At 41.6% G+C, this 25,208-nt stretch overlaps 1 protein-coding gene across 4 annotated transcripts in view; it reads right to left on the reverse strand.

Moving 5' to 3' along the window:
* The window catches only part of LOC133392704 (protein O-mannosyl-transferase TMTC1-like), a 157,736-nt gene extending 144,822 nt beyond the window's left edge, over nt 1–12,914 (reverse strand). The window contains exons 1-2 of one of the 4 annotated variants that reach the window (XM_061653357.1): nt 12,657–12,914; nt 10,814–11,085 (exon numbers count right to left, since the gene is read on the reverse strand). The gene's annotated coding sequence lies outside the window, so the exon portion shown is untranslated. The remainder of the gene's footprint in view (nt 1–10,813; nt 11,086–12,656) is intronic. The other 3 variants (XM_061653358.1, XM_061653360.1, XM_061653356.1) reach the window with 3 other exon arrangements.
* Between the last annotated feature and the right edge of the window lie 12,294 nt (nt 12,915–25,208).

Here is a 25,208-nt window from a genome sequence, read left to right on the forward strand (position 1 = left end):
GAAATAAGTTTATCACTCGCTTACACAAATCAAAAAACCACCAAAACAGCTGATATTGGTTTTATACAAAATAACCATTACTCAAGCGCGATTGATATAAACTAATTATATTTATACGAATAACATATTTTGACCTTTTTTAATATTGTTTACATTGCTTTTCTGGATTGGGGTAAATGGTAATATTTTTGTAGTTTCTTTATGCTAAAGAGCATTGTTGTAGACCAAGCGTGTATATAAACGCTCTTTTGCATGAAATGTTCAAATTTCGTTGAATGTCAATTTTCCATTAAATGTTCAAATGTGGTTTTTTAACTTTCGTTTATGCATCCATTGTGTATCCTGTGCACTAGAACTACTTAAATCTTTTGAAGTATTTTAAATTTTAAATTCGAACTAATCCCTAATTCAATGACTATTATCACCGTCATTGAGAAGTGATAAAGACTCGCGTTATACGAAGCAGACGAGAGGATCAAATCAAAATGTTCAGTTCAGTCTTAAAATGAACTTGCCATTAATCAAATAGGATTGTTTGTACCACATAGTGTGCGCCTTGGTACGGTATTTAGCAAGCTGCGCGATCGAAGGGTTCTAGCAAGTGCATATAGGATAAGTTTTTCTAGTAGCGAAGGTGCATCTAATTCATGTTTAACAATTTGCAGACAAACACTTTGGAACAAACACTTTGGATAACTTCGTGCCGGGACTTAAGCGTTTGGAGTTCTAGTAATGAGCAACGGTCATAGCTTGGCAAAACACTAACTCCTCTCAAAGGTGAACATTTCATAGCTAATCTAGAAAATCATTGATTAGGTTCTAACTAACTATTTTACCCAAATAGCATTATGCGGAAAGACAAACAAGGTAACACACGATGTATTGAATGGTTCATGCAAGTTTTTGTGCTAGTTTCACGATTTATGTATCGTTTCTCTTATATTTTTAGTTCGATCCCTTTATTAACTGGCATCGTCCCATTAGACATCAAACAATTGAACCAAAACATTCTGGGAACACCAAACCAATTTCAGGCAAATTGGATAATTTTATTCGCGAATTTTGGCGATGAATTAACCCTAATAATTTAAAAGCCTTAATGTTCAAGTGAAACGTTAAGCATCGGACCAAAGTCACAACTAAATCGCAAACACGATGTCACCGAAGTATAGCCCTTGGATTGGGTCCTTTAATCCATGAACATGTTTTCAATCAAATATAAACAAGCAAATTTGACAATAGATTTGAATGAAAATTCAATATAATTTCCTACCTGTATTTTACCTTTAAAACTAAAACGGTGTTAACAGTGAAATTAACATAATGTATAACATGTTGCATGTTGTCAAATTGACATCGCGGTACAGTGAGGTATGCCAAGGCCCCTGTTTAATTTCAGCGCGTAAACTAATGTTTAATGAGGAGAACAAAAACAAATCCCTACGCCTCTCTGGCGCAAGTTTCATGCGAATTAATTCATCATGAGCTTACAGCGAAATTGGTACGTATTCATGGAAACAGGTGAAGCCGATTTCACAACAAATAGTTCCATCCTCATAGAACGCGATGGATGATCGAGTTGTAGATTCGGTTGTTGGAAATATTGAACGAATTCTAGGCAACTGTTCATCATCACTGTAACCCTAATTCAACGAACGCAAGCTTCTCCTACGAGCCAGTACTACAGCGCATCCTTCGTACGGTTAAATCTACTGCTACTCGAGCACAACACATTGCTTTAGCTGCTATTCAAAACTGCCATAACAAACCTCTTAGTAGCTGCTTCGAAATTCACGGCTAAAATATTGTACAAGGTGATAAAAAGGATGAAACTCATGTTCCGTAAATTATAATACTACGAATCTGTTGGGCAAAAAACCCAACCCCTATCTTTCAAGCTAGTCCAACTGCTCGCCAGCAGCCGCCCGCTTTAGCATAGCGAACAAAAAAAATAGCGAACAGATAAATTATTTTACCAGAACATCCACCGAGCGCTGTTTTGGTGGCGCTTTTGTTTAGCCGACACGGGCGCTTTTTTGGCAAGCGCAAATGTTGCAAACATTTTCTCGAAATATCAAACTCAGCACCCCAAAACTGCAACACAATGAGCTACGAGAATGGGCTGGGAGGCGTTTTGTCTGAGCGTCAGAGCGAAATCCTCGGATGGTCGAAACGAGCACAAGGATTGGAAGAAGCAGTGATGCAGACACGGCCCAGGCTGAAATCCCTGCCGCACACGCACCGCACGCACCTCACTCACACAAATTCATCCTGCACCGGGCCGGGTGAAAGTTGAAAACGGAGAATCAATTTGCTGTTATCATAATTTTCAATATTTTCTGCCGCTTCAGCGCCGCGGGCCAGTCCCCGGTGTTAGATTTTGGCCCCCAATCCCGCCAGCAAAAGCACGCTGGTTTCGGGGAAAGACAGTGCCCGGACGGTCGGGGCAGACGACACCGTCCATTTTCGTCCCGTTGTTGTGCCTTCCGGGTGCGGCCAGAGCCGACCCGTGCACCCGGTACCCGGCAAGCCCAGTGGTGCCAAGTTTTGTGATAATGTTTATTTACCTTTCGCTCGAACGAGAGGCATTCAAGGCGGGCCGGGCTGCACATTATACCGATGGCGAAGGCGACCGAAATGCCGATATAGGCAAATGTTTTTCTTGTGCCTTTGACCGAAAGCCTGTGAGCCGGGACAGCCCGTTCCAGTTTCTTGCCTCTTTTACATCGCGCTCGCTCCCACACCCACAGGCAATGCTGGAGCATAAATTATTGGATTTCAAACTTTAAGTACGCTCGGATTTCCATACTGCGCTGGGTCTCATCCTCGGAGCGGTGTACGCACAGCATTTTACGTCAGCTGGCAGGACGCTGGTGGGACGTGCCCGGCACGTCGCACTTGAAAGCCGGCGCTGGAAGGCTTTAAAAGGACTTTGTGCCTAAAGTGGGCACCCCGATAATGGGGTGGATTGTTTATAGGCACCGTAGAACGAAGCCAACCGGACTCGTAAGATGGGTTCTCTTCTTGTCTTCCTTGCGCTACATTGGTTACGCGATTTCCTCGCAATCGCGGGCAAAGTATGGTGAGCTTAAGTTTTTAATGTATTTCTCATATTTTCTGGTTACGCGCGGGAAGCGTCTTCGTGTCCTTTTTATCATCAGTAGGAGTATTTTCGAATGGCAAACGAAAACAAAGCACTCGTTTGTGATACATTGGTTAAGTGGTGGTAGAATCGACCGTGTGATTGGAATTGAATTTTAATCGTTTTTATGTAAAACATGTCCATGCCTCTTTGTACTGGCTTAGTATTTCTGTAGTAGTACCATAATGATTCAAACCTAATTTCTCGTCTCTAGTCATACAGAGGTTTTTTTATTATAATAATAAAGTTGAACTTTACAGTGGCTCCTCTAGTCAGGCCATTTTTTTTTAATATTTTAACAATATTTCGTTAGATGTGACTTCAAAAATTAAATTAATTAAATTATTAAATTATTTCAAATTATTTGGCTTTTATTTGTTTATTGCTCCTTGTTCATTGCTCACTCGTCTCTATACAGGCGTCAAGTGTACAGGCGTCAAGTGTACAGGCGTCGTCATCTTCAGATTGAGCAACATCAATAGTTTTGAATCAATTTTGAATATTTTTTTTAAATCAAGAGCTTATTGCAACAATATAGCTAAAACTATTAACTTATTATCAAATAATAAAAACTTTTCCACAGTACCATCAATTTCATTCAATATCAACACAGTATTTCAGGGATAAGGTGATCATTGCCAGGAAATGCTGAGCGAAGAAGAATGTTTTATACAAGTATGACGAATTTAATTCATAAAAGAGGAAAAAGTGAAAGAGATCAAGAAATAAAAAAGAAACACCAAAATAATATTGTGCCTTAAACTAATCGCAGCAATACTGTTAAATGTAGCCATGTTTGACATGCTATAGATATAAGCATCTTATAATTATCCAATTACATCAGCTTCTTACCAATATCACGCCAAAAAAATACTAAATGTATAACTGTTTGCAGCAATTTAGGCGCGAAAAACCTATAATGGAAATATTATTCTTCTTCTTCTTCTTTTGGCACAACAACCGCTGTCGGTCAAGGCCTGCCTGTACCCACTAGTAAAGTGAGCTTGGCTGTCAGTGACTTATTGTTACCATAGCAGGATAGTCAGTCCTATGTATGGGGACGCGGTCTATTCGGGACTTGAACCCATGATGGGCATGTTGTTACGTCGTACAAGTTGACGACTGTACCACCAGACCGACCAGTAATAATAATATAAAACATAAAATAATCCTTTTTGGAACATTGTTTTCATGTTTACTAAAGCAAAATGATCAGGTCTCTTCAGACATTCAGTATAAAAGTTCCAATCTAAAGACTTCCCACAAAATTCCACCTGTCCTTGAAAAAAAGAGCACTCTTTTTTGTTATTGTGCACGTTGAATTATCAGCAATCATTTTCCAAAAACACAAGTCAACCAAACTCATGCGCAGACAGTAAACCCGAGGTGAAAGAAAAGTGAGTATGCCTTGGCAAACAAATGCACACACCCCCGCCGAAACCGGCGCAACAACTGTTTCTAAAGCGGAGGCAACAAAAATCGAATACGACCGGCATTTTTGCACCAGCTTGATTGGCACCGTCCCGTTCGTGATGAAGTTAGACTTGAAATTGAATTTCACATTTAAATGCCGGCCGACTCCAACCATACCGCGCTTGCTGAGCGCCGTTCGATTGATCGGTCTCACTGTGAGGCGTCAATTTTTCCTAGGGAGGGTCTGATTGTGGGCGTGAAAGTATAGAAGAAACAGCGATAAAGAAGAAAAAACGAATTTCCAGTTTTTAGACCCCAAAAACTCCCCGAACAAATTTCTCGGTTTGCGTGTGTTTGTGTGCCCGGCCTGGCGTTGGTTCCAACTTCCCAACTTGACTATGATTCGATTTTATTTATTTCAATCGCTTTGTTTACTTTTCCAATATAATCACTTCCCATTAATAATTATTTTGCCCGGGTGACTGTTTCCCATTCCGCTTTGCTCCGATCCCGTCCTCTTATGACTCTTATGTCCTCTCTCCGGTTTGGGTGGGTCTCTATTTGAACATTTTCGGGAAAATCGATTTTTCCCACCGCTCGTTTTCGCTTTCTTTGATAAAAAGCTCAGCCTTCTTTCGGGTTTGGATGGATTTTTCTTTCGATAAGGTTGCAAAAACTGAGACCGTTGATGGCAGAGAAAGGGCAAACAATCTACCGCAAAAAAATACATAAAAAAGAAAGAAGGCAAAAATACAGCAAATCGGTGCCCTCAAAACCCCCCTTTAGCATGTGACGGAAGCGTGTAACAAGAAAAAGGTTGCTCCCATCCACTGGAACAAGGTATCTCACAAGATGCCCTACTCTACCCTGTTCGAGCAAATCCACGCCTGCAAGGGATTCATTATTTTGCGTACTTTGCCTCATTTTTTTATGCTCCATAACCAGGCCGACGGTACTTGTCACGGTGTCCTTGTGGTTTGTTGTTTATATTGTTTCCACTCCACCTGCACCTTCGCGCACACGCTTGATGGCAACGAATTTCGATGATGATGGTTCTGCTCTCTTAAAACGCGGCGCGTGGTATGATATTTTGAGGCCAATTTTAAGCGCATACATTTGCGCCAAGTGCTGCGTTAATGCGGTGCCTTCTTTGCCTCGCGCTAACGCAACCGTGCCGGAATGAATCTTTTCCACCCTATTTATCGCCCGCCCGATCGTGATTATCCCTGGTCCGTGTCAAGTGTGTATGTGTTGGTTTGTGTGTGGTGAGGGGTAATTTGCATGCGTTCTAATTTTCTCCCACACCTCATCACACACGTGCGCTCGGTATTGTAAAATATGAAAATTCTTTTCCACCAGTTTTGTGCCAGCTTTAAAAAAAAAAGGACAAGGAGGGCTTATTTTATAAATCGAGAATGAAAATAATAAAATAAAAAGCATCCACCCAAAATCACACGGTAGGTAAATGGTTGCATATTTCCATAAAAATTGGTCACAAAATGATAATACTTTTCACATACTCCGCTGAAAGGAAGCCAACCAAAAAAAGGGGGAGAGAATGCACGATATGCAAAACTTTTCAGCCCACACTCTCGAGCTTCTCTCGATAAAAGCCGGAAGCCTTTTTTTAGGGTGATACGGGAGCTTCCCGCACGACCCTTGGCTCCACGGCGAGAGAGGGCAAAAGCATTGTTAAGTAAAAGGGATCAAAATCCGATTAGCATCCGTGTAAAAAGGCAACGGGGAGTGAGTTTGGGTTGGGAGTGTGGATGGAAAATTCGGAAAGTCCTGGGGTTTTATAATTGAACGACCTAAACAAACACTCGCACGTTCGGCGGTGGAACAACTTTTACACCGGTGTACCGACTGTGGTGTCATCCAAACTGAGCACACTCCAGCGCCAGCTGTCACTACGCCGTTACCGACGGATGAGCTTGAAAAGTGTGTTTTTTCGATCGCTTGGTGAAATGATTTTCATTTCAGGCATTCGGTGGATCGAAAAGCTTGACCATTCGTACACCATGGTCTGTAACTGCCAGCGCCAAGCTTCTAGCTTTGCCAAAAATTCATCAAATGACCCGAAAACTTGTTGATTAAACTTCGACACGAAAACGCCATCGGAACCGCAAATCGAAAACCGTGCAATACTGTTCATGTATTAGCGCAATGGGAAAGGGAAAACACAACCCCCGCACAGACGCGTGAGAGTCAGTACGGTAGGAATATTACATCAGATTAGCGCGATTGATGTCGGCCACGTCCTGCGTTGGCAGAGCCATTACCTGCTGCGTTTTTCCTGGGAATCATCCATACCAACACACACAGAAAATCCCCCAATGAGCGCTCGTGCACACCAGAGCGAACGAAGGTGGACGGTGGAGCAGGAAAAACTTTGGTAACCTTTCACCCGTTCAGCCGACCGCCCCCGCCGTCCAAATGCGCGACCAAAAGTTTTGATGGAAAAGTTGATTTCTGCCGTCACAGGCACAGGGGCGGAGAAGGACATGGGAAAAGGCCCACAGATTAGACCTGGGACCTACGAATTTGCCATTGTTTTGTGACAGTTGATTAATTTTCAACAATCGAACGCAATGGCACGGAATGGTATTTGCTGTCCAAAGTTTGGGACGGCTGGGCAGCACGAGGCGGAGAGGGGGGCACGGCGGGACTATTTTTGGAAAGTTTCTAGCCAAAAGATACTGTTGGGCTGCAGTTACAATCTGCACCCTGTATAGTAGGATACGGGCGAATGATTGCTGGTGGTGGCGTGGTACGTGCGGAAGGGAAGGGGCATGGTTTCCACATTTTTAACACTTCACGCACAATTTCTTCACCCGAGCGTGAAATATATCAGCCCTGCTTCCCCTGTAGGCGGTCGGATGAATTTGCTGGGGAAAAATTAACTCTGTCAGGGGAGTTCATTTTACGGGTGAAAAGTTTCGAGTCGTCAAGGGGGCTCTTGCTTTGCACTCTGACGCGTCTTGCCGTGCTCAGGGTCTTTGTGACCGGTTTGTGACCGACTGGAAACTATTTCAAAGTTGAACTTTTGTTGGTGCTGGTTTAAAGGTGTGTGAGCAAAGGGGAGTGGTTTATTGAATTGTGTGAATCAATAACTGCCCTCCTTTGTGTTCAAATAATTGTAAACTAATGCATTATTTTAATCCTTGCTTATGGCCCCTCTTCCTGACCTGAGTGAAAAACATGTTTGCATTGCGCTGTACTTGCATTCTTCGAAATTGACATTGTTTATGCAAATGTCTAGATAGAAACGAGAATATGTTAATTGTCACTACAACTGTTATTTGATAGAATGGAATGGTTTCAAGATAGCAAGAGAGGTTTTCTTGTGGTGACAAATGGCTTCTTACAAATGGGATTTCCAGAGTTACAGGGTCCACGATGTATTGGTTGGTTCCCATAATTTGTTGAGCTCGTCTCACGATTGATTCATCGTTTTCCATCGATTTTTGTTTTGTTCCCACGATTTATTGGCATCGTCCCATTGGAAATCAATACTAGACATCAATATTTGGACATCAATAATCAAAAATTTTCGGAAAACAATCAAAAATCCCTGAGAATCGCTGTGTGAAAAAAACTAGTCCAAACATATCAAATAATTCAAAGACTACAACGTTCAAAGAGATGTTCAATAGTGATGTCATTTAACATCGCATGAATATCCTTGCCAGCAGTCAAGTTTATTCAAGATAAAATGTGTCCAAACAGTAAATGCCTTTCAGGGAAAGTTCAAGGTCAAGATCACAAGTTATATATGAGTTTACTCAATATTGAAACATTGATACTTACAGTAAACTGAAGAGGTTTTCGAGTTTTTAGATCTTGGAAGATGAACATTCGAAAAGTTTAAGCAATTCATCCGATCGGAACACTTAAACGGAACACCTAAAAACGCAAACCAGCACTCCTTCAGCTGGAGCTTCCAACTTTAATTGCACAACTACCCTCAAGGTAGACCGACCCTCAAATGATAGAAACAATGATTGAGCGACAGTGAAACACATTTAACAACAGTTCTGCTTTATTTTCTTGGAAGAGGCTTGTGGTTGGTTTGTTGCACTGTTTTCATTTCTTATCATTTAATTTTAACGTAAAAACACATTTTGTAATTGAAAAGTTCAATCGGATATAACTAAAATCGTATTTTAAAATAACCAGCTTAATACCTAATTAATTAATACTTATTAATTAAAATTATCATACGGGTAATAAAATCCAAGAAAGCAGTAATTGATAAGCAAATGAATCGTTAAGACCAACTAAATGAATTTATACACTTGAAGATGCAAGAACCACTTGCTTGAAGAAGAATCATAAATGATTAGGTACAGTTTATCCTCATACGAAAAAAGGCAATAAAGAAGGATTCACGTATTTCTATCCATAACGCTTGACAAAAAATAGATACACCTTCTTGGGAGATAGCGTAGGCGCGTCAAATAGAAAGTGTCAACCAAAACGATCCAATGCGTGAAAGGGAGGAATCATATTCTTTCCACGATGGAACGTAAAGCGAATAGTTTATAAACTGTAATTGTAGATACGAATAATCAATTGGATACTCAACGACAACGGGAACGTCAGTGTTGTTCTATCGAGTGTCCATTTTAGCTGGTGCGAGAAGCTAAACAATATATTTGAACCTTCATTCGAAGATATTCATTGGATATTATGCAATATTCATCCTTTTTTGAAAGTCATGGAGGAACTGTACTGGTATTCTTTAAGCCTTATTTTGCACACAGCGTGTGTGAGTTTCGTTCATTTAAACATAATTATGCGACATAATGTCTCAGAAGTATGTTAGAATACACATAGCTTGCTGAAGTTCCCTTGATTTTTTGCTCCCTGACATTACTTCTCAATCTCAGCATATAATGTTGAAATGGATACTGGAATGGGCTATATGGGTTAAATAAGCATTCTTAAGGATTTACTGTACCCAGCTCTTGTTCTGTCTCATTCGTAGTTAGTTGTTCTTTTCCTATAATCATGATTTCGTGCAGAGCTAGATGGACCCTATTGGAAAATCTATCTCACTACCAATTGATCCATTCTTCTAAAAAAATACATAATTCACTACTCTATTTACTCTAACACGCCCATGTTCGGTTAATCTATGGTTCAACCAACGATAATCTTATAATCTGCTTATTGCAGCTTGAGCTCAAAGCATTTTTCTAAACAAACTCAATGAAACATAATATGCACCGTAAAAAAAGAAGTTATCAACAAAACATCGACGTACATGCTCATCATGCACCGATAACCCGAAGACACAACAATCAGTGCCGGTTTCAATGTCCAGCTTTTCCCTGCATACACAAACAACTACCTCAACGCTAGCTTTCATCCCACGCCCGCAGCCATCGTGTACTCTTTCTCTATATACACAGCAAACAGGCTTGCAAGCAAAACGAAAAAAAAACTCGTAACAAGCCGGCAAAATGATTGGCTTTGCCTGCGCTCGAAGATCACTCGATTCGTATGCAATTCTTGCTCAAAAAGAAGGATAAATACCTACCGAGTGACAAGAAGGATATTCTCCAATAACATACCCATGTGCTTGGAGCATTTTGTTTATCTCCCACCCTACTTCTTCCGTCTTTCACTCGCATCACACAAACATTCATTTCATGGTTCGCTTACATAGATGCAATCTTTTTAGCGTCACCGTGTTGTCCCAACCCACCATCCACCACCGGTTGCATTTTCATTACGTGCGCTGTTCTATGCAAATGTGATAGATGTGTGTATGGGCGTCCCCGAGCACACAATACGAAAATAGATCCGCTTTTAGGCTTCTAGTCTGGGCATCATGACTCCCAAAATAATCCTCCGCAAGGAAGGAAGGCTTCCGGGAGAAGGAAGACTTCCGAGAAGAAGAAGAAAACACACACCGGCACACACAACGGCACCAGTTCATTTCCCGTCTTGTGATGTACCATTTTTGTGTCGCTCGCTCTTGCGCTCGTTTCACTTTCATCACTTCAATTAGGGGAGCACCGTGTTTTTGTGGCAGCCCAAATGAACATCTTGTTTTATCTCGATGATGCCGGGTGCCACGTTTGTCCGCTCATTGCTTTTTTCTCCCATTTCGGTTGTACTTTGTAATATGAAAAGGAATACACACGTTCCCTAGATGCAGTGCACAACGTTAGGCAAAAAACACTCCCCAAACACAGCCCAACGCACTAGAAAGATTAAAAGTACCGAAAACAAAAATAGTACACTCACCTTTTGCTGATGACGGTTTACGATTGTGATGAGATATAGGGATCGGTGGAATCGGTTTATCGGTGCGTTAGCTTTTCACCGGCGCAACGATCGCTGTGGCAGCAAATCAAAATACACTCAGCATCAGCTCAAATAAGTACAATTTTGCTCAAGCACATTCTCGCTACCTTCACCCAACGCGTTGAGTTTTGCTTCTTATTTAAAAGGCACACAGTTTTGTCACTTTGCACAGCAGCTTTGTACAACACTTTCTCGTGTGCCACTGCACAGCCCTGCAGAATGATGTCATTAGCGATGGAACGAAACCTCAGTTTCTTCAGAAAAAGAAACGACGAAACCAACCCCAAAAATAACATCCCTGTCCTTCTCAAAAAAGGAATAAAACAAAAAAAAAACCGAAACACCTAAAAACGCAAACCAGCCCTTCTTCTTCCTGCCGCGGGAGCTTCCGAGAGCTTCCCGGGGAGCGTTTCTGCATTAATTATGTTTCCGGACCGGTGCACAAAAACATTAAAATTAAAGCCCGAACAACCAACCGATGCACACAGCCCCCCACTCCGATCGGACTGGGCAGCAACCCCAAAACAGCAACAGCCAGGGAAAATAAGGCAAAGGAAAGGCAACCCAAAAACGCATCGTACACTGCTGAAGAAAGAAAAAAAAACACACACACACACATGAAAAAGACTTTTCCACACCGTAGTAGGGTCGAAACGTTTCTTCTGCTGACCGTTTTCACCGGTTCGGATTTTCCCGCTGGCCAAGGTTGGCGTTGTGTTGTACCCGCTTCGAATTTTCCTTCTTTACCCCGGGTGGATGTGAAAAATGTGATTTTTTTCACCTTCTCCTTTCTCTTGCTGGCGCAAAATGCCGGTTGCTATCCTGTTTTTTGTAAGGAGTATTTTGTACGTGTGTATGCAGGGGCTTTTATTATTTTTTGTGTGGCACACAGGGAAGAGTTTTTGGGCGAGGAGCAAAAAGATTTTTTATGTGTTTATATGCTACAAACATAACACACAAACACACACACACACACACTTACACACGCAGGCAAAAGTTATCCGCAACAAAACAGTACGCGCAAAAATAAAATTAAGCGCAAGCTTCTCTTTTCACCTGTACCCAGGGTGAGTGGGTAAGACGAAAATCCCTGCCTTCGCCTTTCCCCTTCTGCCCTGCTGCTTCACCATGACTGATGCATTTTCACCTGGAGTGGAGAGGTTTTTGCGTTGGTGTTTCCACCCGCTTTCCCGCCACGCACTCTAAACCGGTCCAATCGCTCCGGAAGGTAGGGCAAAAGCTTTTCACAACCGCAAAGCTGGTCGATTTGTGCGCCAGCCTGCCCTCCAATGAGTGCTTCGTTTTCCACGCTCCATTCAACGCTTAAAGTGGAAGGCCTTTTGTTTCTGCTTCCCGTTCTGTGAGGCAGGGGCTGAATGTTTCCAAAAATATGAATAAAAAAAAATGGAACCGTTTGCGTTCCCGGTGTGTGTTGAATTATTAGGCAGCATGATACAAAACGTCGCCGTTGTCGTCGTAGGTCAGCAGCCGCACTTTAAAGGGTGTTTGATTTTTGAGTCTGCTCCCGGAAAAATCTCTCACTCGCGTGCGTCTGGGCGCAACACTGCTGCTCTCCCTGTGTTTGCAGGGTGGATGGGAGGACGAATGAAGCTATCACCCCAGACCTGGCCCGAAAGCGATTGTTCCCGGATTTGGTCTCTCTTTTCTCTCCTTTTTTTGGCGACTGCAGAACATTCGAAGGATTGACACAGTTATAGGAAACATTAGGCTTGGAAAACTTTAAAATCAAAGCGAAACAGACGACTGAAATTATTGTAACCACCTTCTGATGCTTTCGCGCTGATGGATTCACTTCACTCACTCACTTTCATGCAGCTAGGTACACGCTCTGCAGCTGTACCTGTGTGAATTTCGAAAATTCCAACACAAACACACGCATACACAAACGCACGGTGGAAAACTTCCGGTACGGGCGACAAACTACCCCGGCGAACGCAGGCGAAGAACACGAATACCCGGAACAGGAACAAAGTACGTCTGACCTGGTTCTCGGCTGCACGGTAACTGAACCGTTCGGCAGCAGGCCCAGCGCGCACGAAAGCGTAAAAGGGTGGCGCCCGGTGACTCCTCTGGCCGGGGTGAGGTTGAGGGTGGTAATGGCTTCAAAACATCGCAAAACACGGCCTATCAGTTGTACGTTTGAGAGCGAACGATTTGGAGCGAGAGAGAGAGAGAGAGAGAGTCAGCGAGAGCAGAAAGATAAACAGGAAGCAGATCTGCAAGACTCTGGAAAATATGAGGAGAGTGTTAGAGTGTTTTACGAGCAGAGAGAAAGCGAGAGAGAGAGAAAAACCTGCTAGAGAATTAGGGGCAGAGATTTTATCCTTTAAAACCCACAAGGATGAATCCAAGCTCAGAGCTATTTGGGTGCGGAGCGCTTCCCGAGTGCTCATTGCACGCTGGGGTGAGTTTTATCAACCCTTAAAAAGCACTCCCAAGCGGAAGTACTGCTTCCGTGACATCTGCTCTCCCTCGCTCACACTTCACACTGCTTGCTCTCTTCACTTCTGCGCTCGCGGGAGCAACTTCCTGGTCGCCGAGAGCGCAGTCGCGCTCGTCCCAGTTGCACAGTTATGTTTTCCCCTTAACGCGGGTGTTTTCTCTCTATCTCTGCCTAATCCCAGTGGCCTCGAAATCCGGCAAACACTCCATAACTGTGTGTGTGTATGTCTGTTGTTGTATTTGCCGACTGCATCCTTCCGGGTTACTCACACTGCTGCACTGACCTCCTTTGCCGCGCGGCAGAGGAAGTGGCGTGTAGCGGAGGAGAATGGAGTGCCGGTGAAACACTCACGGCATAACCGGTGTACGAGACGATTTCGCGAATGCATTCCGATGTTTTGATGTTTTTTGTACACTTCCAGCGTGTACGTTGTGCAGGGTGGATCACGCTGGAAGCGGTGGCACTCAAACTTGTGGGAAAATGAGTGCCGGCAAAGCGAGCGAGAGCGGCTGGTGAGGTCCGTTTTGGCAGGACGCTGAGCGGAAAAATAAATGAGATTGTTTATCTGGAAGCTTCAATGAAAATGCTGTCTTTCTGTTGCGCTTGTTTCATGGGGAAGGTTCATAGTCCAGTGTTGCCAGATTTGGTGTGCTAGGAACGAGATTCAAATTGTTTTGAATTTCCTTCATTTGATTGATTCAAAGTAGTGACAAATATTGAGTGACTTGTAAGAGATCAGAGTGTTCCTTAATCAATTGTTGTAAATCTAACAAAAGCAACAGTTAGGCTGTCAATTCAATTGGAGTAATGTATGTGGTTTTTGGCTATTTTTTAAAGCAATTCATCTATAAATAATGCTTATGATTATTGGTACGAATCTTTACTCCACAAGCATTTTCAGTTTTTTAAATTTACATTTGACAAATGTAAACATTTTCCCTGAACGGAAAAATGGCTTTTGCAAAGCGTCTTGAAATATGTAATTATACTTTTTTTTTAATATTGATTTAGATATAACGACTTAACAACATGCCTGTCGTGGGTTCAAGCCCCAAATGTACCGAGCCGCCATAAGTAGGACTGACTATGCTGCTATGGAGGGAATCATTCAGTTACTGAAAGAAAAGCTCACAAGTAGTGGTACAGGCAGGCCTTGACCGACAACAGTTGTTGAACCAAAAGAAGAAGAAACAAGAAGAACTAATTTCATCAATGAGTGATACAGGGTTTCCCACGATTTATTGGTCAGTTCCCATGATTTTTTGGTGTGTTCCCACGGTTTTTTGGTCGTATCCCATAAATTTTTGGTTCGTTCCCATAATTTATTGGTATTTTCTGATTGGATATCAATACAATTGGACCAAAAAATTCTGGGAAACGACCAAAAAATCATGGGAACGCACCAAAAAAATATGGGAACCCACCAAAAATTGATGAGAACCAACCAATAAATCGTGGGAAACCCTGTAAAAGCGCCCCTGTAAAAGGTATGCAACATTCCATAGAATTATTTATCAATACAGTTTTTACTTATAAAGCTCAAAAATATAAGTGAAAAAGTACACATTTTAATGAATGAGAGTTGTCGTGTGGCAAAAGACAGTTGTAATAAATTTTGAAAAGTAGAAGACTTCTGCTGTTCATTTTGTAGTCAATATATTTAATCCTGAAGCGAATGTATTTTGAAAGGATTCATTCAATCGCAAATAGTATTTGCAGAATTTATACGATCAGTTGAAACCTGAGATTTTGTGTAAACTTTACCTAAAATTAAGGTTGTTTGATGGTAGAAATCTTGCTGTAAATCAGTTTTGCCTTAAGAAATAGTTAGTTGGTTTGTACTTCCTGTATCTAACTTTAGGCGCAAACAAATGCATTGTTTGACCGTTTAACCCCATGTTGATTTGGTTGTGTCTACAAATGACTTATTTTTCCCAATACGTCCATAATAGCGATACACGCCTGTTAAGTATTGTTTCATCACAAACGGGGAAAAATCCTGCTGCTCCCTACACGAACAGCAAAGCACGGGGTGAGACGACGGCTAGCAACCAAACGAGCAATCCTCATTCGCCGCTGCATCTTAATGCAATGTCGCGTGCTGCCCAAAACCGACACGTGTTTTCTGCATCATCAACCGTCATCTCCACCGTCATGATCATCTGCGATCGGTCTTATCTGGCGAGCGGAATCGCGTTGCATCGGATGCCATCGGCGTGCAGCCGGCCATTATTTATAGCCATCACCAACGGCTTGACAGGAAATTGATTAGCTTGAAGAAATATTTGGCACATGAGCAGTATTGTGCCCCTAGCGTGCTCGGGTTTGTTTGTGTTGTCTGCCCGCGAAAATCTAACCAAATCATCCGTTTTTGGCCCTGCTGTGTGGATAGTGTGTGCTAACGGGGACAGTTTAATTAGTTTTCTCGCGCGATTTCTGACCGCCGAATCGAATGCGGGCATGAAAATGCACTCAGTGAGGAGGAGTGTGAATTGAAAGCATTGGATTTGCAGTACGTAAAAAGGATAAAATAAATTAATTTGTTCGGCTAATATGACCATTTTCTTTTACTCATAACATTTCATACTACTCATAATGCTGCATTAGATAAATTCAGTTGAACCACTCCAATCAGCTTTGCTTTGTTAAGCAAGTTAAGAAAACTAGTTTAATTTCTTCTACTAGAAATACCACTGCTACGATTCAGAGGAAACACAACCACGAATGAGCAATTCAATTCATCGGAAGCGGCAACAAACGGCGAGCCCACAAAGCAACCAAACCTCGATCCCCTTATTTCAGCGCCCGGTTGGTTTGCTTCACTTTTAATTTTACCTTTCTTTGCTGTACAAAACGGGAAAAGTGCAAAATTAAGGATAAAAGCCAGCCAGAAAGTTTCTCTCCCTCTTTTTCCCGCACTCCAACCAACCGACCTGCCTTTTTCCTGCGTTTGGCCAAAGCATCCCAGGAACGGCAAGGAATTCACCAGACCTGCGGCCAGAAAGGAGTGACTGGTTTCGCCCCGCGCTTTGAAGAAAGATGCTTTGGCAAATTTGTAGCGAATGGAGGTGCAAAGGAATGCTTTTGTTCCAGCGTGTGCTGCAACGGACGGTGATTGTCTTGGTGCTTTCGTGTTACGTTTTCTTTTTTATTTATTGGCGCTTTTCCCGATTTTCTCGATACCGCTAGCAACTCAATTCTATTACTCTCGTTTTACTCGCAACACCTAAGCCTTTCATTGTCACTTTCAGGTAACGGGCAGTGGACAGTGGTGAGGATATTAAGTGAAGGCGAAACAAAAAGAGCAAACGTCGAAAAGAACGTTGATTAAAATGTTACGGGCTTGAAAAGGTTTTCTTGTTTACTAGTTTTTAAGTGTGGATAAAAGAAACAAAAAGTGTTTGCTCAAGTTCGAGTACATTAAATAAATTAAATAATTTCATTAGCTGTTCATTAAAAAAAAAACATAAGTATAAAAGAAACCGAGAGTAGTTTGAGTAGGATTTTTTGATTATTGAACGCGTTTGAACGCACTTGGAAAATGCACTGTCCATTGAATTCAAAATAAAAATCCGAATTAAAAACTGATTTAAAATTTTTTATTTCAACCCCTCATGACCGGACCCTTTTACTTGTTTTTATCTACTTTTGAGCAGAAACAAGAGAAAGATGTATGATGTAATGTAAAGAAGAAGAAGAAGAAGAAGAAGAAGAAGAAGAAGAAGAAGAAGAAGAAGAAGAAGAAGAAGAAGAAGAAGAAGAAGAAGAAGAAGAAGAAGAAGAAGAAGAAGAAGAAGAAGAAGAAGAAGAAGAAGAAGAAGAAGAAGAAGAAGAAGAAGAAGAAGAAGAAGAAGAAGAAGAAGAAGAAGAAGAAGAAGAAGAAGAATGGAATGAGAAGAAGAAAACTAAGAAAATTATATACTCAAAATTCAAACTATTCCATTAAGACTTTTTTTCTCAAAATTACCAACTATATTTACGATCGAAACATCTATTTATTATTTTGCCCGCCATTACAAAGAGGATGAAGCAAAACGAATATAATGAAATTTTGAATGAATGAATGAATGAATAAATGAATTTTAATGAATTTTGAATAAAATGAAAAATGAAATGAAATGAAAATTACTAACTATATTTACTATCGAAACATCTATTTATTAGTTTGCCCGCCATTACAAAGAGCATGAAGCAAAACGAATAAAATGAAATGAATATCAAACCGAAATCGATATTGTACCTTTAGATTTAAATTTTGTGTTGAATCAGAAAACATTACATGATTATTGGCAATTCGTTAATTTTCGATTTTGTTTGCATGATTTTTGTTTGCATTGCACACAACACTCACTATTCAAATTAATACACCAATTGATACTAGTGGGACTATGAAGTCAAAATTATAATTTTATCTCCTAACATTGAAATAAACACATTTTTACACATATCTTCCAGACTACACATTGCTTAAATCAATTCACTTCATTACACCGGGAACCGGAACATTTAGATAAAGTGACTGTAACACCGTTGGCAACTTCGACACCGGCGCCCATTCGTCGGTTGACTTTGCTCACGCAATGAAGCAGCCGACGGTGAATCTGCGTACGGGGGGGAGGGCGGGTGGTGTGCGAAAAACAGATAAACGTACCACTTTTAATTATCACCCTTCGTAAGCCACCCAGACTCAAAAAGAGGGGCCCCTTATAGTGGGGTAGATTGTCGTACGCAAAGCTATAAGCCATCACGCTCACCCGGGGTGAGAAACGGGCGTCGGAAAAAAATATAATAAAACTATTTAACGTGGACAAAAAGGCATCACACTTTATCCTTTATTTTGTTTTTGCGTTGCCATAACGAGCAAAAGAAGCTCTTTCACTCTTTCTCTTTCTCATTATTTCTCTGTCTCTCTCCACTCAACGATTCTCGAGCCACACGACAGTCAGTAAATAACCGCAGGTAATTTAAAATGAATTAAAAAGAACACTCGACGGGAAGATGGGAGATGAAAACGGCACAAATGGACAGAAACCGTTAAGCACCTTTTCCCACCCTCTCGCGTTTGTTAGCGGCGGAAACGATACGAATCATCATCCTGGCAGCCGCCTCGCCACACGACGACCACGGCATCAATGTGATGGTGCCGTTTGTGTAGCGGTGGATATCCCGGGGCGGAGTGGAGTTCACCAAATGCACAATGCTTGCGCCCGCTTATCAGCCGCACGCTCAAGGGCATACCGGAAAAGGCGTCGAGCACCGGAAAGAGCGTTGCGTTGCGAACTATTTTATCTATTTGTGTTGCTTGATATGCGCTCATTGCTACGTGTGAGTGTGTCTCTGTGGCGCCATTTTTGTTTGGTCCACGTCGTGTGTTTGGAAAAAGGGATGAATAGATTTCCTTTTTTGTGTGAGTTCGAAAGCACCTAGGGACGCATCTAATGCTGATTTTTCCTAATTATTTCCACTCGTTTTTCCACTTCAACCCGTCCGCCTTCAACGATCACGTTTCTTAGTATTCAGCGAACACAAACGTGACAAAAAAAGAGAAAAATGTCTCCGTTTTTTACCTACCGCTCATCCTGTTTCGCCCTCCTACCTGCTAATCTTCCTTCCTGCTTCAAAGCATCTTCCCGAGACGCCCAGTGACACATTGCTCATTACGCACCCGTGTACCGCCTGATGATGAAATGGAACGGCCATCAGCGAAACGGAAGGAAACGCTTTTCCGCCCCAAGTGGTCCGCAGAATACACACACACACTCTGGGAAGGAACGCAAAAGAAAAAAAGAAGCACACGGGCAATACTACACATGAAATTAATTACCGTCATATTCAGCCTCAACCCGTCAACATTAAGCGTAAATCCGAGGCGGTCCGTACCGTCCGACCGACGTCACGCGCACCGTGACGGGTGACGATGCCGATGAAAAATGGCTTCTCGACAAAGTGTTTAGTATTTTGGTCCGCGTGATCTCGCTGGCCGGGAGGGAAGGGATACGTCATAATACGCCGCTGGAAGATGAGTTGGGTAGAGATTTTCCGAACCGTTGCTGCAAGTGGCAGCGGAAAAATTAGAACGCTCGCGCGCAAAATGGCGCACACTTTTCCAGGGCTAACAAATGTACACACGTCCGATGGTAAGGGATGGGGTGCAATGTCCTTCCGCCCATAATGTGCCCGCGATTGTGTAGCGCAAGCTGTTCATCCTATTGTGACAGATTGTGGGGGACCATAAGCTGAAACATTTTTATTTAAAATAAAGCAACATTAGAAAATAGTTTCAAAGCTTCATCTAAATTGTATATGTTTTATTTTTTAATCCATTTGAACATCATCATTCCGACAGCAATACTTTTCTATCGAGCTAAGCATTGACCATTCGAACTAGCAACAGTACAGCCTCGTTTCTTGCTGCACGTTTCATTTTCAAACCCAGCCACGTTTGTCTGTGTACTGCTTCCAGCTGTCAGCGGTGCAAACGCATCGGACGAAGAATCGCGTTTGCAGTGTAGCGTGAATTAATTGATGTTTCAATTTACAATTCGCTGTTTGCCGGTTTCGCTCGAAAAAGGCGCAAGGGTAATAAATCATTTGCTTATTTTGTTTGGAATAGAAAAAATACGTTGCAGCTGAGGCGGAGTAGATGGATCCGAGCGGGAGCAAATGGAAAATTTGCTAATTGACGCTGAAATATAACATGAGTATGATTTTTAAAGGATAAAAAGGTGACATATACTTCGTAGGCTTCAGTTGAGGGAAGTTTTGATGGAAACGTCCATTAATAAAATCCCATGATAATTAGAAATGTTCATCGTTAGAAACAACATTGTCGTCGTGGGTTCAAGCCTCGAATAGACCGTCCTTCGTAGCTAGAACAGATTATCTGTTTTGCGTGGTAATGTTTGCCTTAAAAATAGGACAATTTTGGGCTGGCTGTAAAACATAACTAATCTAGATATTTGCATTCCATGAACATCCTTTTCAAGTTAATTATTTGAGCATAAATGCAAAACAAATCCACCACCTTATGAATTTTGGCAATGTCGGACTGAAGACATAAGTGGTGGCATACTATAAGGTCAACCTTCGATTTTTTTCAATTCTTACAAAATTTTTACGTCAAAATTATTATTATTATTATTATTATTATTTATTCCGAAAGTTATCCAGCTGGCATAAGCTTACATAACATACTTATTTCTATAGTTAATGCTAAAGAACAGTGCTAACAAAAACGCATCAAAAAACATAACAAGTTTAACTGTCAATCAACCAAATAAAAATAAAGAAAACAACATAAACTGTGGAAGCGTCATATTAAGCTATGTAAAAAGGTCCGTAAATTGTTTAAGTTTGAGTTCAAGTCGACATTGTTTCCTAGCGAGTTATAAGCACTTAACATTTTTAATAAAGGATCGTTTGATCCAAAATTAGTCGATCTGAATTCTATGTTAAATAATGTCCTGGTTCTTAACATTCTACTGGGGGCCTGAAAGTTCAATTTACTCAGAATTGACGGGGCGTCTAAAGATCCGGTAACAAGTTTGTGTATAAATAAGCACTGTGCCGTCTTTCTTCTATGTTGCAGAGGTTCTAGTCCAAATAGCAGGCACCTTGTACGGTAAGAGGGACAAACAGAATTACGAGACCATGGGAGACGGTAAAACAATGAACGAGTGAGCTTACGTTGAACCGATTCTAGCCTATCTATTAAATATTGCTGTGTCGGAGTCCAAATAATACTAGCGAATTCTAAGGTAGGACGGACAATTGCACAGTACAGAGCTTTTATACTGAATGGATCTTTGAAGTCTTTCGCAACACGCAAAATGAATCCTAACAAACGGAAGGCTTTTGAAAGTATTGCTTCATAGTGGTTCTGTAACGTAAGTCTGCTATCTAAATGGACGCCTAAATCGCGAATCACATTTTTACGCGGCACTGATCTATCATCAATTTTATAATCGTAAACAATGGGGGTTCTTTTTCTAGTGTAGGATATAACAGAGCATTTAGATATGTTGAGACGCATACAATTTGATTTACACCATGAGTTAAATCGAGTTAAGCAGTTTTGAAGGGTAAAACAATCGGTTTGATCTGATATCGGTAGAAACATTTTCATATCATCTGCATAAAACAATTTTTCGCAATCTGGTATAACATAAATAACATCGTTTATGAAAATGTTAAAAAGAATAGGTCCGAGAATACTGCCTTGTGGAACCCCGGACGTGTTGGTGAATGGTGCAGATATAGAGGAGGAATATTCACTGTTATATGCCTATCACTTAAATAACAGGAGAGCCAATGAACTAGCGCCCCATTTACTCCGTAGCTTGATAGTTTTGAAATTAGCATTGAATGATTTACGGAGTCAAAGGCAGCACTGAAGTCGGTGTAGATTACGTCTACCTGTTTACCATTGTCCATTGCAGGATAGCAGGTGCTCAATAAAGAGAGAAGGTTTGTTTCAATTGAGCGGTTGGGTAGAAAGCCGTGCTGATCATTGGAGATTATATTTTTAAAACCACTTGATAGGTGTTTCGAAATGGTGATCTCAAAAATTTTGCTGACTGCACATAACATATAAATACCACGGTAATTACATATGTCATTTCTATTTCCATTTTTGTAAACCGGGAACATGAATGAAGATTTCCATGCTTGAGGGAAGCGTTTCTGCTGCAAAGACTTGTTGAACAATGTGGTCAAGACAGGAGTTAAAGCATCTCTGCAGCGTTTGAAAATAGCACTGGGTATAGCGTCAGGCCCAGTAGCGAATGAAAGCTTCAACTCGTTGATAGCCGAGGCAATGTCAGCTTCAGACAGAACAGGAAGGGGAATGTCGGCAGCATCAGGTATATGGTTGGACGTAACAGCATTAGTGACTGGTGGCGAGTTACTCACGTATGTTGATGAAAAGTAATCAGCAAATGCTTGACTGATTTCAACATTACCGGTGTACGATCTTCCGTTCAGAAGCATCATTGATGGAAGTCTGTTACTATCTCGTTTTTGTCGAGCAAAACTAAAAAACGTTCTTGGATCCCTTTTAAATCGGTTTTCTATTTTTCTTACGTAGTTGGCGTAGGCTCGGCGATTAAGTGTCTGGTACAGACGGGCAGCTTTAATAAATATTCTTCTATTGACCTCGTTCTTATGTTGACGGAACATTTTATGGAGTCTTTTTTTCTGTTTTCTCAAGTCTTTTAACCGTGAGTTAGACCAGGGTGGCTTGGTTGGGGTCCGATAACGAGGGACAAACTGATCGTAAAAGCTTGTGATTTTATTTGTAAACGACAAAATGTTTTGATTGAGATCCGGGTCTCTGGTGATATGGCTCCAGTCAACGTTGGTAAGGGCCGATGAGAGACCTATAAAATTCGTCTTTCGGAAGTTCCGACTCTGAATATTTGAAGTATGTTGTGGTGTTGTAGTGTGATTTGATTCAGAAAATAGGCGGAGAGCAATCACCGGGTGGTAGGAGTCTGGTTGAATCCAAGGGTCAAGAACGAGCTCCAACTTTAATAAGTGGTAAGGAATCCCATCATCAGCCAAAATAAGGTCCAGTATAGAACCATGGGGATTCATGTAGCAGTTTAGTTGAGACAGTCCTGCATAGTTAAATTGATCGAGGAGAACTGAACAGGAAGGATTAATCCGGGATTCCGATGTATTTAAAACTGCAACACTTTCATTGGATGTGCTCCATACCAGCTGAGACTGATTGAAATCCCCCATAAGGATCATTGTATCATCGGTATATTTATCCCGCACACACCGAAGAGTGGAGCATAAAGCATTTATTGTGTGGGTGTCGTTGCAACGATCCGGTGCAAGGTAGATAGCACCAACTATAAGAGAATTCGTAGGGGTTCTCAATTGAATCCACAGACTCTCAGTTATGTTTGAAAGAGGAGTGCAAGGGCTAGAGGCAATTTTTTTTTTTAACTGCAATAAGAACTCCCCCTCCTCTTGTCTTTGTACTATTAGTAGTGGAACGATCGGTACGGTAAACTGTGAAGCGGTTGTCGTCAAAAAGCATCGTCGAGGAAATAGCATCGTCGAGCCATGTTTCAGTTAAAACTATAACGTCATATTCTGATTCATAACTTGCTGCATATAAATCAGCTGTTTTAGTGCGTAGCCCACGCACATTTTGATAATATATCGAAAGTTCACTCAGGGGAGGCTGCGAGTGTGTGATCGTTGGGAGAGTGTCGGAGAGCGAAACAGTATGATGTTCGGTGTTCGGGTTGTTCTCTTCGGGTGTGAGAGTGTTCGGGACGATCTGTGATCTCATAGTCATTCTGGTGAGTTGTATAGGGTATGTGGCGTAAAAAAATCGTTGATTTTTTTATTACGGAACTCAAATTCGGCATATACGAAACCGCGGGGCCAAGTTGCAGGTGAAAGTGCTTTATTCTTAAGTGCATTTGGGAGACTGACCTTGAAGGAGATGAATCGAAGCGTTGCAGGATCACGATCACGAGGAAGTATTTTTTTTACCATACAATTTTTATTTTCAAGGCGATTGGTAATAAAAGTTGTCATATCTTCTTCAATAACGTGCGGTGCGATGTGAGTGACAAACAACCATACTCGTGACTCAACATTTGGAACGAAGCCTTCAAACGATGAACTTGCATCAGTTGCTGCACCGGTAATCAATGCGTTTCGATGATGAAAGGAATGATTAGCCGAAGCTGCACTGTCAACACCGATTCTTCGTTGTGTTTGTTCGCGTGGTGAAGTAGATGAAAGAGTGTGAGTGATATTGCGTGTATGAGAGCATCCAGGCAGCATTTCCGAAGAGCTCGTGGTGTTGTGAATAGTTTTGACGGGATGGACAGGCGTAGTGTTCAGTGTAGTAGTGGAAGCCAATCTTTCGTTGAACTGTGAAGTGTTAGTGGCATGGTTCCTAGTGAGTGTGTGAGGATATTCGGAATGGTTTGTGCGTATTCGTAGATCAATCTCTGCAATCATTTCTCTCTTCAACTCATTTAGTAGGTGAGATATTTCGTTCTTCATCTCACTAATCATTTTGATGAGGCGGGGTGCCTTCTCACCAAGAACCAAGCCATTATCGGAGTTGTTGTTGGTGCACATATTGCAAATCCAAACAATATTATTGCTATGAGAAACACTTTTTATGCTCGATTTTGGCATTTTCAGACACTTTGGATGGAAAGCCTGTTTGCACGAAGAGATGTTCAAGTTACCGCCACATATGATAACTGCTTCCTCGGTGTCCAGTGAGCAAATCCGGCAGTGAGTCATGGTGAATTGACGAGCAGTAGCACGACGCAGAGCACGACGAAAACAGGAAACTAAACCCGAAATAGACCGATTTTAATGCCACTAATCAAGTGTTACAGCACACCACTGCAGCCAACTCTCTACTTTCAGAATCCTCAAACTAGTGAATACTACAAGCGCGATCACAACAACGCAAATATTATCTGATTTGTAGGGAGCAAACTCAAGCACGACCGTTCACCGCAAACGTCAAACGCAGAATCGCAGAATCCAAAATTGTTAGAGTAGAGCTTTTGGAACATGTTTGTTCAGAAAATTTCGAAGAACAAAGCTGGGGGATGTTTGTCCAGTTCGCGGAATAGAGTGTCATATCGAAATTAAGCCGATTTTCGCTTGAAATGATCGAATTGAGTTTTGTGGACCGGATATGTTTGTTCATGTTTCCCAGGGTACTATTTCACTCTTCGATCGGTTGCATCGACCTCCCGGCCAAGCAAACGCAGCGTTGTAGCGACCCTCGGTTTTGATATAGTGGTAGAGGTGTCATATTTCGAGTAATAGACGTGTCATATTTGTCTGCTCACTCAAGTGATACTATTATTTTAAATG

Source organism: Anopheles gambiae, chromosome 3 (genome assembly GCF_943734735.2).
Source record: "Anopheles gambiae chromosome 3, idAnoGambNW_F1_1, whole genome shotgun sequence".
Lineage (NCBI taxonomy): Eukaryota > Metazoa > Arthropoda > Insecta > Diptera > Culicidae > Anopheles > Anopheles gambiae.